A 17,184-nucleotide genomic window follows, 5' to 3' on the forward strand; every position below is an offset into this window, starting at 1 on the left:
TTCCAAGCACATAGAGCAAGGGGTTTGAATGAAGTGAGTGAGAGGGAGTCTTCACAAACCATGGAAGCACCAATTAGGGCCCCTCTTGCACAATCTTCACAAATAAGAGATAACTCTCAACAAGAGGTTTTACAAAGGCTAACTCAACAGCTTGAGAACCTCACTCTGAATCTAGTACAAGGCCTACCTCAACAACGACAACCAAGAGAGGGGAATCGCAATCAACGAAGACAATCTCAAGAGTTGCGATGTTGGAATTGCAATGAAATGGGCCATGGCATGTACAATTGTCCACATTCAAGGCAACTTTCGGGAGACATATATCCCCCCAGACCGCCTCCTCTCACTGTGTAGCAAGAACTAGCTCAAGGCCCACAAATCCTTCGTCGACCACCACCACCAGCAAATATACCTCCCGTCCCACATGAGGAGGAAGAAAGAGGAGTCAACATCATCAAGCTAGAAGAGGTAATAGATGAGCATACTCTAAACTTTGATGTTATGCCGGCAGAAAAACGCACAAGAGCACATGATAAGGATGAAGACATGAGAAGTGAAGGAACAAATTCAGCCAGAAGGGACAAGAAGAAGAAGTCAAAGATGGAAGAAGCTGAAAGTAGCAGGAAGAAAAGATCAAGGCGAAGGAAAATTGGTATCAACGACTTCCCATTGGGAAAGGAGCTAGAGCCCTACAACATCCTGGAGGATTTACAAACCCAAAAGCCAAACATTTCATAGCCTCAATTTCTACACCTATCAGCCAAAGTAAGAAGGCAATGGCCAAAGTTGGTAAGTACAAGAATTCCAAAAAAGAAAGCAAATCTTTCCATTAAGGTTGTGGCCTCAAAGCTACAAAAAGATGTGGAACCCATTGTGTATGCTTACATAAGGGGTAAAAAGGTGTTTAATGTATATGTTGATGGTGGAGCTCAAATGTGTGTGATCACGGAAAAATCAATGAACAGGTTAGGGCTTGAAATTACAAAGTCCTCTAATTGTCAAGCTAGGCTAGCCAACAGCTCAAGTGTGAAGTGTTTGGGGATCATTGAAAATGTAAAAGTCTCTGTATGTAACATAGATGCACGAGTAGATATGTATGTCATGCCAGCTAAGGGGGAGGGCTATCCCATCATCCTAGGGAGGCCTTGGCTCATTGCTGTGAATGCAGATAAAAAATGGGGAGGTGGTCGTTTGATTCTTAAGAAGGGTCAACCGGTGGTGTATGATTGGCGAGAAGGAAAGCAACTAGATATCAACTATGAAACCACGGCAGATGAAGAGAGCGAGGAGGAGAGTCCTTACTCAAGTGATGAGGAAGCATCAACCAGTGCATCAACCAGTGAAGAGGAGTCTTCTTTGGAGGTAATGGGAATTGTATTCAACGCCAACACTCAAGATGTTCCTGTAGAAGAAAAGCCAACAGACAATCACACACGAGGGGATGAAAGATGCCACCACCTTGAAGAAGGATTTGAGAAGATGCTTGCAAAAGATCTTACTTGTGAGGAGAAGAGGTCCTACATCAATATGTTAAGGAGGTATCCCAATTTGTTTATCACTGACTACTCACAAATAAGAGGTGTGGATGTAATAGAGCATCAAATTGAATTGAAACCAGGGACCAAACCCGTGGCTCAAAAGTTAAGGCGACTAGGATCTGTGCAACAAAAGGCTCTCCTACAAGAAGTGAATCGACTCTTGAAGGCTAGCTTCATCTATCCAGTATCCAACTCCGAATGGGTATCACCTATTGTAGTCACTCCCAAGAAGAATGGTAAGTGGAGGGTCTGCGTGGATTACAAACCCCTCAACGCTGTGACAAAGAGGGACCACTTCCCTCTCCCTTTCCAAGATGAAATTTTGAATGAAGTAGCAGGTCACGAATGCTACACTGTGTGTGATGGGTATTCAAGATATTTTCAAATTAGAATAGCAGAAGAGGACAAACCAAAAACCACCTTCATCACACCTTGGGGATGTTTTGCATTCAGAGTAATACCTTTTGGGCTCACCAATGCTCCTAGCACCTTCATGAGATTCACAATATTTGTATTTCAGCCATTCTTTGGAAAATCTATAAGAGTCTTTATGGATGATTTCTGTATTTATAGTTGTAGATCACTTCATTGCCAAAAGGTTGAAGAGGGGCTTAAGAGGCTCCATCAATTTGGGGGACAACTCAACCCAGAGAAGTGTCATATCGGTGAATCTCAGGTGATTTTGCTAGGCCATGTGGTTTCTTCACAAGAAATTCAAGTGGATCCCTCTAAAGTAGAGGCCCTTTTGTCATTATCTCCACCAACAACATCTAAGGAGCTAATGACCTTCAACCACAAAGTGAGGTACATGTCTCGCTTCATCCATCTCCTAGCAGAAGCCATCACCCCTTTGCACCGGTTGGCAAGACAATCTAAATTTGAATGGGGGAGGGAACATGCAAAATGTTTTGAGGAAGTGAAGGGCATTCTTAGCTCTCTCCCAATCCTAATGCCACCAAATCCAAAGGAGACCTACTATGTCACTCCAAGTGTAGGTTTCGAAGCAATTGGTGTTGTTTTGATGCAAAAAGATCCTAAAACATCATACATGAGGGCAATCTATTTTGCAAGCAAGGTGATGACTCCGGCCGAGAAGGGATACACTGAAATGGAGAAAGTGGTCTTTGCAATCTTGTTTGCGGTAAGGAAGTTTCGATCGTATCTTCTCCCTGTGCCATTTGTTTTTCTCACCTTAGAGCACAATCTACCATATGTAGTACAACACATGAGCCTCTCATCTAGAATAGCAAAGTGGGTGCTTGAACTCCAAGAATTTGAATACACTTTCCTTGTAGAAGATAGCACAAGAGAAGGACTTGCAGACATTCTCACCTACAAAGTGAGAGAAAGGGAAGGATCACGACTACAAAGAGAGGAAGCCTCAAAACAGTTCAAAGTGAAGGAGATTGATAATGCCCATACTTTATGCTTTGACGGAGCTTATCAACGCCAACAAGACAAAGTAGTAGGGGGAATCATCATTTTGAACCCACAAAAGGAGGTAATGGTTAGAAAAGGTATTACTTTACCCAGTGTTTACTCTAACAATGAGGCTGAGTATGCTGCTCTAACCCTTGGGTTAGAAGAATGCAAAGAATTAGGCATACAAAGACTTATTATAAAAGGTGATTCTTTGCTAATGGTCAGGAAAATCCAAGGGACTTGGAGGTGTAAGAATCATACATTGTTTGAGTGGCTTAGTAGTGTAAGAGCTTTGATGAAGGGTTTTAAAGCAACACGGGTACAACACATTGTGAGAACTCATAACAAGGAAGCAGACTTACTCGCAAATGAAAAGCTTCAAATGGCGGTAGGAGGTGTGAAACTATATGAACCCAAATATCAAGGTCAAGAGGAGCTAAAATACATTATCTTCTTTCTACAAGCAGGTGAGTGTCCCAAACACTTAGACAAGGTGCAAAGACATAGACTAGTTAAGAAGGCCACACCTTACCAGTTGATCGGGGATGATTGATATCACAAAGGGAAAGTTTTGGTCGTGAGGAGAGTACCAGGTGTGCAAGAGATGGAGAAAATTCTTCTTTCATGTCATGATGATGTCTGTGGTGGTCACTTTTCTCAAGATATTACAAGTAGGAAGATTTTACAAGCAGGGTTTATTTGGCCGAGCTTCCATCATGATGTCCAATATTGGTGTAAGGCATGTAAGCCATGCCAAATTGCTGGGGATAGACGACTAACATATGAGCCTCGAGTCCCAATAATATCTTATGGCCCTTTTGAAAAGTGGGGTGTGGATGCAATAGGTCCCCTACCACGTACTTCTACAAGGAAGGTTTTCATCATCATGGGTGTTGACTACATGACACGATGGGCAGAAGCAACAAGCACAACCCGAATCACAGCTGAAGAGGTATCAAAGTTTATTTTTGATCATATTTGTAGTAGGTTTGGAACACCCCTAGAAATCTTATCAGATCGAGACCCGGGTTTTAGGGATGACCTTCTGAATGATCTCTTGAGGAGGTTAAAAGTGAAACACCTACATTCCACACCCTACTATCCTCAATGCAATGGATTGGTGGAAAAAGTGAATGGAATGATATGTGAGATCATTTCTAAACAGGTTGTGGACCGGCCTAATGATTGGGATCGCCATTTGCCGGCTGCTCTTTGGGCGTATAGGACATCTTTCAAGGTATCTACCCAATTCACCCATTTTCATCTAGTTTATGGACAGGAGGAACTTCTCCCCATTGAGGTAGAGCTCTTAAGCTTGCGCGTTTTTGCAAGAGTGGCAAAAAAACCAAAAGAGGTTCTACATGAAAGGATCTTAGATCTCCAACGACTTGAGCTAGATAGAGAAGAGTCCATTGATCACTACATCACCAAAGCGACAAGCCAAAGGGATAAAATCAACAAGAAGCTCAAGGGGAAAGGATTGAAGGAAGGTATGTTGGTTCTTCGCTATGATAACCGACTTGATACTCGACTTGACAAAAAGTTTTTGCAAAGATGGGAGGGACCTTTCATGATAAAACCAATGTTTGGGAATGGTAGTTACAGATTAGCAGATTTATCAGGAAAACTCCACAAGACCAGAGTCAATGGATGGAGATTAAAGCCCTACTTTCAATGTATCAATCCGTTGATAGGCAATCATCTGCCTACATTGTCTAAGCTCCAAATTGACATGGCTCCCTTCGGCTTGGCAAATGCTCCACCTATTTCTAAAGCTTTGATGTGCAAAGAAGAACCAACCTTGGAATCTGAACATACCCAAGGCAACCCTCCCATCTCCGATTTATGGGATTGAGGTAATGAAAAGCAGGTCTAATGGAGTAAAAGAGTACATGACACTCCTCCTATTGAAAAAAAAATAGTGGAAAAGGAAAAATGACAAAAAAAAAAGAGAAAAAAAAAGAAGAAAAAGAAGCAACACCGTCCTCCTAAAGATATGAATATATCTAGGCTTGGGGGAGGGCTAATATGAGTGGCATAAAATGGTAACCATCTTTTTTCAACATTTGTCAGCCTACTCAACATCCTCTTCCTCATACGTGTATATATTTTTCTACGCTATTAAGTTATCTAGATTAAATTCCCCCTCTTCGTTTAACCTTTGTGGAGACACATACATTATACTCTTCCCAAAAATGTCACCTTAGTCATATATTTATATTACCACCCTTTTCTTTTTTGCTTTGTAAATAGAATAAGCATACAATAACCAACTATATACCCACAAACTTTCGTACCTCTTGTGCATTAGTCGTAGAAAAATAATATATCCATCTTCCACCCCATATAGATAAATGCCCATGGAAATCAACTCTCCACTTGTCTTTACCAAAGATTATGGTCACTCTCTACAAGTCTTCTATGCCCCCTACATAGGTGGCCCAATATCCCTTAAGAATATACATATAGTTTCTCTCCTTTCAAAAAGACTCCAATTGTATATTAATTTCACAATCAAATAATATTGGGCCCTCCTCTATTTGTTTAAGCATCATAGCCTTTTGAAAAAGCATGATTCCCCTTGGATGCATACAAGCAAAGGACCCATACAAGAAGACTTGGAAGCAAAAGGTTCCCTAGCCTAGTGTGGACCTTCCAAACCGAATTCCTTGGTGCATGGGCATGAAGAATAGTACAAATTCATATCAAACATGTTGAGAAGTTCAATTTTGCCTTTTGAAGCATGTCATTTCGAGCTACAGGTAAAAAGTTATGGTCAAAATAGTGTAAATCTGTCAGAGTCGCAGTAAAAGGGAACTGTAAATCAAGTAAATCAAGAGGGTGAGATCTTATTTTTCGTCTACTCATCTTCTAGAAGAGCAATGAGTGTTCAAGGTCACTTGCATGTGATGGGACCAACCTAAAGATGCTTTCTAAATGCCAAGACAGACAAGTTGAGATACCCCGCAGGAGCCACCCGTAGGGCCTCATGGTGGGGCCCACCTACATTATGCACCCCTATGGAGCCTTCACGGTCTAAAATGATATTTTTGGTGAATAAATAGTCCCTTTTATGTCCAATATTCAATGAGTGGTCAAAGGACACCTAATTAGGTCTAATCACTTACTCTAATTAAGTGTAGCATAATCCCACTCCTACACAACTATAAATAGCCCCCCTTGGAGAGACTCAAGGACACACACCTATATTTTCAACTTCATGTTGTTTTTTGATCAATATTAGAGAAAACCCCAACTCTCCCTCTTTCACATCCTCCCTCCTAACCCTCCTCTTTGGAGGAAGTGCAACTCTATTCTCCACTCTTTCCATTCTACAATCTCTTACTCCATCAACCCAATAAATCATTTGTAGCACCTCAATAACTTGTAAATAAATCATGATCCCTCTCATGGTTATGTTAACACTAGGTTGGTAACCTAACAGGACATAAAAGTGTCCTTTCAGGGTTTTGGAAAAAACCTCCAAAACCATAGTAGATCCACTCATTTTGTAAAATCCTTTCATGAGGTTATAGTTCAAGGCCTACTACACATGGAAAAATTAAGAAACTTGTAAAATTTCTCATCTTTTGGTCACACCAAGCCTTCAAAGTTGATGGACGAGTACATTTTCATCAAAACAGTCATTTCTTACGTTTTGTTGCATAAAAATAAGATTAGGGATTTTTGTAGGACTTGAGATAAATTCCCTAGTTAACTTCAATGGGTTGGTGATCAGAACATATGATTGCTTCTCACTCACTTTTTTTTTTTTTGCCAAAAGAAATAGTTACAAAAATGTTGAATTTTTACCATTCTGCAAACCTATCATCAAAGTTTCTATAGCCACGCTCAATACAAATAATATATGCATGTTTTCTTATTTTCCTATTGTCCTTTAGGTTCATAAGGATCCATGGAGCATGTCAAAAGAATAATACATCTCTTACCAAGGGGAATCTTGTGGACAAAGATGAAGTGCTAAATACAGCAAACATGAAAAAACTGGGTTCAACATTATGAGTTGTAGAATCCCATAGAAACTATTCAATATCTAGACAAATTTGATCCTTATGACTAGATATGGTTACTAACTACAAAATGCATGTATTTGCCACAAGAAACTCACAATATTGAAAAAGCTATACTTGATATACTATAATGTTTCGTTTTATTCTATAATTGAAAAAATCAACCATCGTTGTCTACTATGAAAAATAGGGTATTAGGTGCCCCAAAACTCAAGGAATATTAGCTTTATGTTACAATATGCGACATAGAAAATCAAAACTGCATTTGGATATCATGAAAGCCACCAAAAAAATCATAGAAGAGCTAAAATTGGCTAAAAAACAGGATTTGACAATTTTTGTAATTTGGTCATAACTTACAACTTTAACATTTATTTCTCCCTAGAAGCATCAGGACATGTTGAGGACTACTACAGATAGTTCTCTAGCATTATAGACCTCACAAACATGAATTCTAGAGTGGTATAGTTGCAAAACGTTGAAAAAATCCAAAAACAGAACCCGTTTTTTCACACAATTTAGGTTGTGAAATGTTGTGCAAGGACAAGGTTAAAGATGGAGTTGATATTCCCAAAAAATGTCAAGTTTTTTTCAGCTCATGAGACAACTTTCTAGATAGATAGCACCTCAAAATCCATTTTGAAACTCTTGACATAATTCAAGGAAGATGGTCACTTAAGAGGACATAAAAGTGTCCCATTACCAACCTAGTGTTAATGATCATGAAATCATCTTCAAAACTTTCAAGTGTCGCAATTCGTGATGGTTAGCCAGCATCTGTCCTCCCCTTAAAAGGTGTGCGAGAAATCAAGTAAGTGTTCTATTCTCAATTTACCATTGGTTTGTTTCTCCACACTTATTCAATTGGTCTAAAGAAATTTCTCACTCCAACTCTCTTTTGCTTCATTACATATGCATGTGGCTACCTCTCATGGTGATTTTATTTGTGTCACGGCATTGCATAGATGGAGATGAGCTCTCTATGCAAAGTGCGTTAGTTTGATGTAAGTGATTCTCTTGTGTGTTTGAGAGGCAAGTCTTGTGCGCATGATTTTTTGATGAGTGCTTGAGAGAGGAAGAGTTTGGATGTATTATGGGTATTCTTATGGGGAGAAGGTGAATGCTATTCCACAAATTGCATATTTCATTTTGATGCACGGCATTGGGTTGCATAATCATTGATGGTGTTCAAGTGTCCAAAGTGTATATAGAGTAAGGGGGTTTTCAAAGTGTGTTGCTTGAGTGGGTGAGTGCAAGTGTTATCTTGATTGGTTTCCTTCTCCACTCCCAAAAGAAGGTGGTGCCCCAAGTAGTGTGCGTACCTCTTTACGAACATTTTGTGAGGGTAGGCCCATTGGTTTGGGTTTAGAGGCCCCATTTCAAAAAGCTGGCCCTCACTACTTTCAACCTATCCATTGCATTTGGGATAGTAAGGAGTATATTTTCGATGCTTGACTGAAAGCATATCCAATAGGATTTCCATAGTGTCATTGATAAAATGTGTTCCTTGATCGTACACAATCTCCACTCGATATCCATGTCGGCATACAATATTCTCAAATAGAAACCTTTCAGTTGACTTGGATGTGTTGTCAGGAAGAGCTTTAGCTTCAACCCACTTAGTTACATAACAAGTAGCCATTACTATGTACTTGTTCTTCCTGGGTGTAAACTTCTTAAAAGGTCCCATAAAATCTAGTCCCCATTTCATGAACACTCCCAGTCATTGTACTAGCGTCAAAGGAGTCATATCTGCAGCTATTGGTCGACCCATTCTTTGGCATATGTCACAAGTTTTATAAAAAAATTTGAAATCAACAATCAGTGTTTACCACCACAGATTAACTTGCTGAATCTTCTTGTAGGTTACTTCGTTGGAAAAGTGTCCACCAGATTCACTATTATGTGCTTCTGAAATCACTTGCATTCTTCCTTCCATAGGGACACAACGTCGAAGTACACCCAGTCAATAGAGTAATCCTCCGATGATAGTAAATTTCAGGCTTTTTATGATCAGAGATTTCTTTTGGTTCTGCTTCCAGTCCTTTGGAAAAGCACCTTGGGAAAGAAATTGATAAACATCGTACCATTCAGGATCAAATGATTCTCCTACTTCTAACTGAAATAAGTCAGCGTCCACTGGTTCATCTCTCAATGGTGATTCTAAATAACCTTCTTTAATTCTTGAGAGAAAATCAGCTCCACAATGATTCTTTCTAGGCTTATGGAAAATTCTGAATTCAAACTCCATTAGGAACATCATCCATCTTATCAGCCTGCCTTGAATAATGACTTTATTAATCAGAAACAGAAGAGCCTGATGGTCCACATAAAAATGGAACAACTTTTCCAACAAGTAATTCCTGAACTTTGTAGCGCTGAAAACCATTCCAAGGGCTTCTCTCTCAGTAGTTGTATATCCTTATTCAGCCTAACTGAATCTACGACTGGCAAAATAAACCGGATAATTAGTCCTTCCGTCTAGCTGAGCTTCTATTGCCCCCATTGCCAATCCCGAAGCATCTACATGTACATGCAAAATAATATCCCAGTTTGGCTGCCTAAGGACTGGTTTACTAATAATGGCCTTTTTTAGATTCTGGAAGCTCTCCTCACATTCAACAGTCCAGTTGAACTTACTAGTTTTCTTTGTAAGCTCATATAGTGGTACTGCTTGAGAAGCAAACTTATGTACAAATCTTCTATAGAAATTCACATAACCCAAGAAAGAGATCAACTTTGAAGCATTTCTGGGTGCTTTAGCTTGCTGAACACACTGAATTTTGTCATTGTCCATCTCTATTCCGTTTTGGGAAACTACATGTCCCAATAGTTGTCCCTTCCAGACTAGGAAAACAGATTTGAATGGATTCAAACAAATCCGCTTCTTCTGGCAGCGTTTGAAAACCATTTCTAGGAATAGTAGGTATTGTGCCTCATCTGAATAGACAGTAAAGTCATCCATAAAAATGGCGAGGAACCGATGAAGGAATTCATTAAATATCTCCATCATACACCGCTGAAAGGTAGCTGGTGCATTGCACAGGCCAAAAGGCATCACCAGATACATGAAAGCTCCCCAGTCAGTGATGAAAGTGGTCTTGGCTCTATCTTCAGGAGCAATCTGTAGCTGGTTATAGCCACTGTAACCATCCATAAATCTATACATTTCATATCCTGCGATCTCATCAAGCAACATGTCAGTAAAAGACAATGGAAATGGATCTTTGATAGTTTGGGCGTTGAGTTTCCTATAGTCGACACAAACTCTCAAAGTTCCCATTCTTCTTAGTAATGACGACTATGGGAAATAGCCAATCACTACTGGACACCTCTGTGATGAACCCAACCTTGAGAAGATTATCAATCTCCTCTTTGGCCTTCTTTGCATAGTTGGGGTTCATCCGATATCTTTGCAGTCGTACTGGCCTAGCATCTGGCTTCAGCGATATTCCGTGTTGACATACTTCAGGATCCACTCCCTTCAGGTCTGTATGTTCCCAGGCAAACACATCTTTATAGTTCTGGAACATTCTATGTGCCTTCTCCTTCATTGCCGGGTTGAGATGCTTGTTGACCTTGATCATCCTAGGATTATCCTCCGATCCTAGGTTCCACTCTTCCACTTCTTGGTCGTCTGGAAGCAACCAATTAGGCCCGCTTCCTTTTCATTTGGTCGACTCTTCAGCATAATCCCAGGATGATCCATTCCCTTTTTATCAGCATTCTGATCCACTGGGTACTCTTTAGAATGTACTGGTTCCTCTACCATACCAGTATCAGCTGATTCCACCCCCCTTCCAGTTAGCTGAACTATTCTTTCCCCTATGTTGATTTCAATAAACTGATCGGAAAATTGTCTTTTCTGCTTGTCAGCCTGCTCTTTATTCAACAAGACTGCATTCAAGTCAATCTCTGCTAAAGGGAATATGTTCAATACCTCTAACATTCGCTCGATCTTCTTTGCTCTGTACTTCTGACATAACTTCTTCGGCCTCAATTCTTTTCTCCAACTGCTAGTATTGTTTCTCTGGATTTGAATTCTGCCACTGGCCCCTTCTATGGTTAATGTTTGGTTTGCATAGTCATGAACAACATGTGTTGTTCTCAACCATGGGCGTCCTAGCAGCATCCCATATGCCCCTTGCACATCCAGAACTAAGAAACTGGTTTTGAATTTTTCCCTCCCCCAACTCTTATCTGCATATTTTCAATCATACCCGTCGCTTGTACCACTATGTGATCTGCCATTTGCACTTTGAATGGTGCTGGCTTCAGATTAGTGATACGCATTCTCTGCTCGAGATGAACTCCCCATTATGTTGACTCTTGCTCCTCCATCCAAGATAACACTTGAGAGAGGTTCCCACTGCTTCCTAACCTTGTAGTCCACCTGAATAAGTGGAACTTCATCATCTCGAACGGCCGTCAGGTCCACTGTTCTGGCCTCCCCCTCAGCTTTCCTGCGCTGTCTCTGATAAAGTTGGCCACTTCAGGCAAGGTTTTTTTGATATCCTCCAGCTCTACAGTCAGCTTTTGAATTCTATCACAAATTTTCACATGAATTTCTTCTCTTTCTTGGTCAAATTGATTGTCAGAGCTTGAAGAAATGGTATCTTCACACTACCATTCCTCTTTTGCACTGCTTCCCATCCTTCCATCAATTCTCAGTTCATCAGCCATTCCTTGTACCGCAGCTAGCATGGTCTCAAGTATGGCCGGTATTGACTGATCCTTATCAGTTGATTGGGCTGGTATCCTCTGAATGACTCTAGATTTAGAACTTTCTGGCTACTCTGGCAGATTCTTGGCCAAATCCTCCATGATTTTTAGTCGCTAGTTCCCTCTGCTCTTGCCATTCATCTACCACCTTATCTTTCCCTTTGGCCTTCCAAACTTCTCTTTGTTGAGCCCACTTGCTGCTGGTAGAATTGACTGGTGTTTCTGAAGTATCTGGAATTTCTTCAATAAGTACACCCTTGCTTCTAGTAACTACCCGTATTGGGACTGGCTCTTGTGCCTTAGCCTCAGTAGTAGTAGTTGCAGGTGCATCTGGGCATTGGGCTGCAAAATGGCCATACTTTCCACAAGTGTAGCAATTCATGCTCCTATTCTAGAAGTTGCCACGTCCTCTGCCTCGGCCCATACCCATTTGAAATCGGCCATGTCCCTGACCAGTACCACTGGTACCTGGTCTCTCCTCTTGAGCTACTTTGATGGGTTCTACCTTCACTGGTTCAGTGTAGGCGACCACCGACAGATCTTTGCCTTTCTTAAAGTGATGAATCCTGATGCCACAATTGTTCCATAGATGACCAAAAGACTTACAGTAGGTACATTGTGGACATTCATTGGAGATATGTTCCTTGGATTTGCATTTCGAACACCAGATCTCCATCTTCCGAATTGGTTGTCTTGTGTGGCTAATTTCGGCAATCTGTCTAGCCATTTCTTCAATTTTCTTGGTCCAAGATCCCTTCTTTGACTTCTCCTTGGATCGTTCATTAGAGCTGCTTTCGGAGCTATTGGACACCTCACTGGAATCAGAACTGTCAGTAGCACAACTACTGCTAGTGGACCTTCGCTTCTTGTGACTCTTTTCCTTCTTGGCCTGCTGTTCCAGCTTTGGTGCCCTTTGGACCAGATCATTGAATTTCTTGGTAGGAGCTGGTACCTCTTGCTCCCTAAGCTTTTTGCTTCTGAAACCATTCAAAAACCATACCCTCAACCTCTTATCATATGGCGGTTCCTGTAACTGCCTGGTTAGCTCCTTAATCTTTTCCACATAACTTCGGACTAATAGATTCCGCTGTTTGATCTTATCTAGTTCACTGAGGATATCTTCATCCCCTCTGTTGTCGGAATATTCCAACCTGAAGGCTTTAAGCAATTTGTTGTATGATCTGAGCTGGCAGGCGGGGTAATGGTAATACCATTTCCTCGCTGCCTCCTTCAAGGTTTGCGGGAAATATTCCCCCCAATCATCTTCATCAATATTTTTCAGTTCAGCATATTGCTCAAAAGCCTGTATGTGAACGTCTGGATCATCTTTCTTACCTCCCTTGAATATTGGAAAAGAAATTTTTAGGGAAGCTGTGTAATCATTCCGATTACCACTGATCCTGCCACTTCGCTTCTTGGATTCAGAATGGCGCTTGGAAGTCTTCTTGCAATTGTCAGTGTCAGCATCCCAATCAATCTCTGTCTCTGTCTCGGTGTCAGTGTCTTCTTTGGTCTATTTTCTAGAAGTACGATGACTACCTTTACTTCCCTTGGTACCCTCATCCCCCTATCAGGATCGAGAACTCTTGGAACTCTTGGCTTTCCGTGCTTCCCTTTCTGCCCGTCGGAGTCGAGAATGACTGGACTGCTGTGAGTCCTGCGCCTCATGAGCCTGACTATGCTCCTCCTGAGCCTCAGTGTCAGTCATCTTCTCTTGCTTGGGGTCAGACTCTCTTCCTGACTCCTTGGGAATGGGGTGAACACGAATGGTGGATTTTCGGCCATGACTGGATTTAGGTGTCATTGCTGAAAACTTCCAACTAGGAGAAGAGTCTTTCAGTCAACGAGCTTCAGCTCGAGCCACAATGATCGCCAAAATGGAATTGGAGCTGATCTCTTGAGACAGCTAATTCCAGTGTTAGAAGATTCCAGACAGTGGACATGGCAAAAATTAGAAACTGGACTGGAATTTGGATACTGGAATAAGAATCCGACTTATGTACTGGAAATAATGTTCAGATTCATATTCAAAATACTGGACAAGAAGTAAGTGTAACTAGAATATCTGCCATTATTGGGATTACAGATAAAATATTACAGTGAATATGATTTACAAAGAGAGTACAACCGACAACAACTGCCAATGATTCTCGAGTACAAGTGTATCCAAAGTGCCAACCCAAATGATAACAATTGCCAACCCGATTACAATGTAATGGGCCCTATTTATACACTTCGGGTTTACTATAGTAATTACCATAGTAACTACTAAGCAATTCGCTGCCCATCTCTTAAGAGAACGTTCCCACATAGTGAAACTATCCAGCCGTCTACACAAATAAACTTAAATCCATTTCTTGGAATTATTACCTCGAGACTTGGGTCCACTCAAGGCGATGTCCACCCTAGATGGAGCCCATATGGGACATCAAGCAATTAATGTGAGGGTTTCTCCTTGGCAGGGAGTCTCTCATCCAACATATACAGAATATTAAGCTAGAAAGTAGTAGGGCAACCTAGTCGGTTTCTAATCTCCTATACCTAGTCTACATACCTATACATGTCTACACTCAATCCTCTCTCTCTACATCTCTCTTTCTATCTCTCACCACCTAGTCCTTGCCTAATCTATGCATCCTATCTACAGCTTACTGTTGCAATAATCTACACACCTCTACTTTTCCACCTTAACGTACACCTAGTCTACAAAGAGAGGTATATTAGATGTATACACACAATCTCTATTCACCTATACAAACACACAAACACACACACACACACGCACACACACACACACACACACATATACGTACATACAAGCACACACTCACATAGATACATATATGCAAGCATACTTAGTTCCTACATACATGTGTATATACTTATACTATTACACCTAAGTAGGGGATAGTAGTGCCAATAGTCTAGTGGCGCGTCTTTAGATAACATCACAATCTCAATGGTGGTAAAACCAAGGGTAAGTTGTGGTAATACATACATGAGAGTACCAAAGACCACAATGTCACCATTAAAAAGGGACTATGCCCAAGAGAAAGCGTTCAATCATCGTGTGCTATGCTCCCTTGCTTAGTGTCTATATGCATAAATATACACACACACATATACATATATACATACATACATATCTACTCTCACCACCTAATTACTACCTACTCTATACGTCCCTATCTACACCTTAATGTTACCCAATCTACACAACTCTAATTTCCAACCTAATATTAGTAGATGGAGAGGGCACAAAAAGAGAGGGCCTATTTTACATCTAACCTACACACCTCTATTTTTCAACCTAATCAAGGTAGAGAGATGACGTTCAAACAGAGGTATACTATGTGTAGATTAGACTAGGTGGAGAGAGAGAGGTAGATAATTTTTTATCCACCTATCTATTGTTCTTTCTACACCTAATCTATACCAAAGATATGTTTATTAGATATATATACACAAGCTCTATCACATATATATAATAAATACATACACAGACACTCACATTGAGCGTATATACAAGAATACCTAGTGCCTACATACATGTATAAACACACATTCACACTCACATACATATATACATACACACTTACTCACATGGATCCGTATAGAGGGCCGCTTGTCAAAATCTTGGTCTACCTCTCGCTTGGGATGAACTCAATGGGTAAGTTCTGAGTGCTTCACGGATGAACGACCACTTGAAGACTTGAAGGAAAATCTCTTACGAGAGTTTGATGAACTTGATGGTAAGTTTTTGAGTGCTTCATGGATGAATGTCCACTTGAAGCTTGGAGGAAAATCTCTTACAAGAGCTTGCCATGGGACGGATGGTCAAGCGGGTGCATTATGGTCAAGTATTGGCAAAGCCAAGAGCATCTTCCTTTTCCATGCTTTTCTTCGCATGGGGCTCTATTCTTAATCTTTTTAAGCAATATAATATCTATACTTTGAAAACAGGGTGGCAAGTAATGAAACCGAAATCAACAAAGGGAGGAGAGAGAGGCCTCTTTGTATCCTCCCTCACTCTCTCCCTCAGCCCACCACCTCTCTCTTTCTCTCTCTCTCTCTCTCTCTCTCTCTCTCTCTCTCTCTCTCTCTCTCTCTCTCTCTCTCTCTCTCTCTCTCTCAGCAAGTCAACAAGCTCAGCAAGTCCCGCCATTTCACAAGACCAGCGACTCCCCTGCTCGCTCAGCAACTCCCTCCATTTCGTGATCCTTTATGCTCGGGTCCTGCTGCTGCCGACTGTAGCTCTTATGCTCAAGTACTGCCAAAGTTGAGCTTCAGGCACTATAGATTCACACAGGGGCGGGCTTGAATATTCGCATCTACAATCGCATCTACAGTCCAAGTGCCCACTGTAGATTGGATGTGGTCGAAGTATTGTATGTACATGTCTAGCAAAGGAAATTAACCTAACCCTACGGTTCTAGGTGATTATCAAACTCAAATCTTGTTCCCCAGAGATTTTACTTCGAGATTTTAATGATGCCAACCAACACTCCGAAGACTCCTGTGCGATGACTGACTTTTGCGATGGTGGTGGCAGCTCCCAGCAAAATTGATCGAATCACACAACTTCAAGCAACCCTTGATCAAGTCATGGAGGAAAACCGCGACCTCAAAACTCGCCTTAGTGAGCTAGAGGCGCGCTTTGATTCCATGATTGGTCTTTCAACCGATAAAGTCAAGGAGGTGGAAGCAAAGGTCACACACATTCACTCGGCAACCATTGACAAAGTGCACACATGTGTGACAACGGAACTCCGCGAACAAAGATTATAGCAAGAAAACGCCTTGAAGATTCGCATAGGTGGTCTTCCCTCACCATGGTGTACTACCAAAGACACCCTTGAAGAGGCAATTATTAAGCTCAATGACACTCTTCAACTTGTTCAAATCAAGCCAGAAACGATCTCTTGGATCAATGATACACACAGGCATGTGCCACCCGAGCAATGTGTTCTCACTTTCAGAGACGATGAGGAGCGGTTGAAGCTGCTACGACAGTCCGGCCACCTTCTCAAGGGAACAAAACTGTGGATTACAAAAGAGTTGACTATGAATCAACTTAAGAATAAAAAAAGTGATCTTAAGAAGATGCATGAAGCACGCAAGGAAGGTAAATGGGCAGTCTATCGAGGAGGTAAAGCCGTCATTCAGGAGTTTTGAACTCCTAAAGGGAGTCCCCCCTCATCCGACTCCCCCTAGGTTTTTGTATGTTACCCTCCCAATGGACTCTCAGTCCTTAATTGAACACTATCGTTGTAATGTTTTGTATGGTTTACCCTAGCGGACTCTTAGTCCTTAATTGAAGACTATCGTTGTAATGTTTTGTATGGTCCAATAGGTCATATTTGACCTTCATGGACGATAATTGAATCTATCTATCTCTCTCTCTCTCTCTCTCTCTCTCTCTCCTTCTTCTTCTTGCACACACACAAACAATATACAAAAACACACTCTTT

General features: G+C 41.1%; 1 pseudogene; it reads left to right on the forward strand.

The window, feature by feature from the left end:
* The first annotated feature begins 16,318 nt into the window (after nt 1-16,318).
* Nucleotides 16,319-16,927, forward strand: LOC147436103 (uncharacterized; annotated as a pseudogene).
* Nucleotides 16,928-17,184: the final 257 nt, after the last annotated feature.

This window comes from Adiantum capillus-veneris, chromosome 18 (assembly GCF_014529385.1).
Source record: "Adiantum capillus-veneris isolate H3 chromosome 18, ASM1452938v2, whole genome shotgun sequence".
NCBI lineage: Eukaryota > Viridiplantae > Streptophyta > Polypodiopsida > Polypodiales > Pteridaceae > Adiantum > Adiantum capillus-veneris.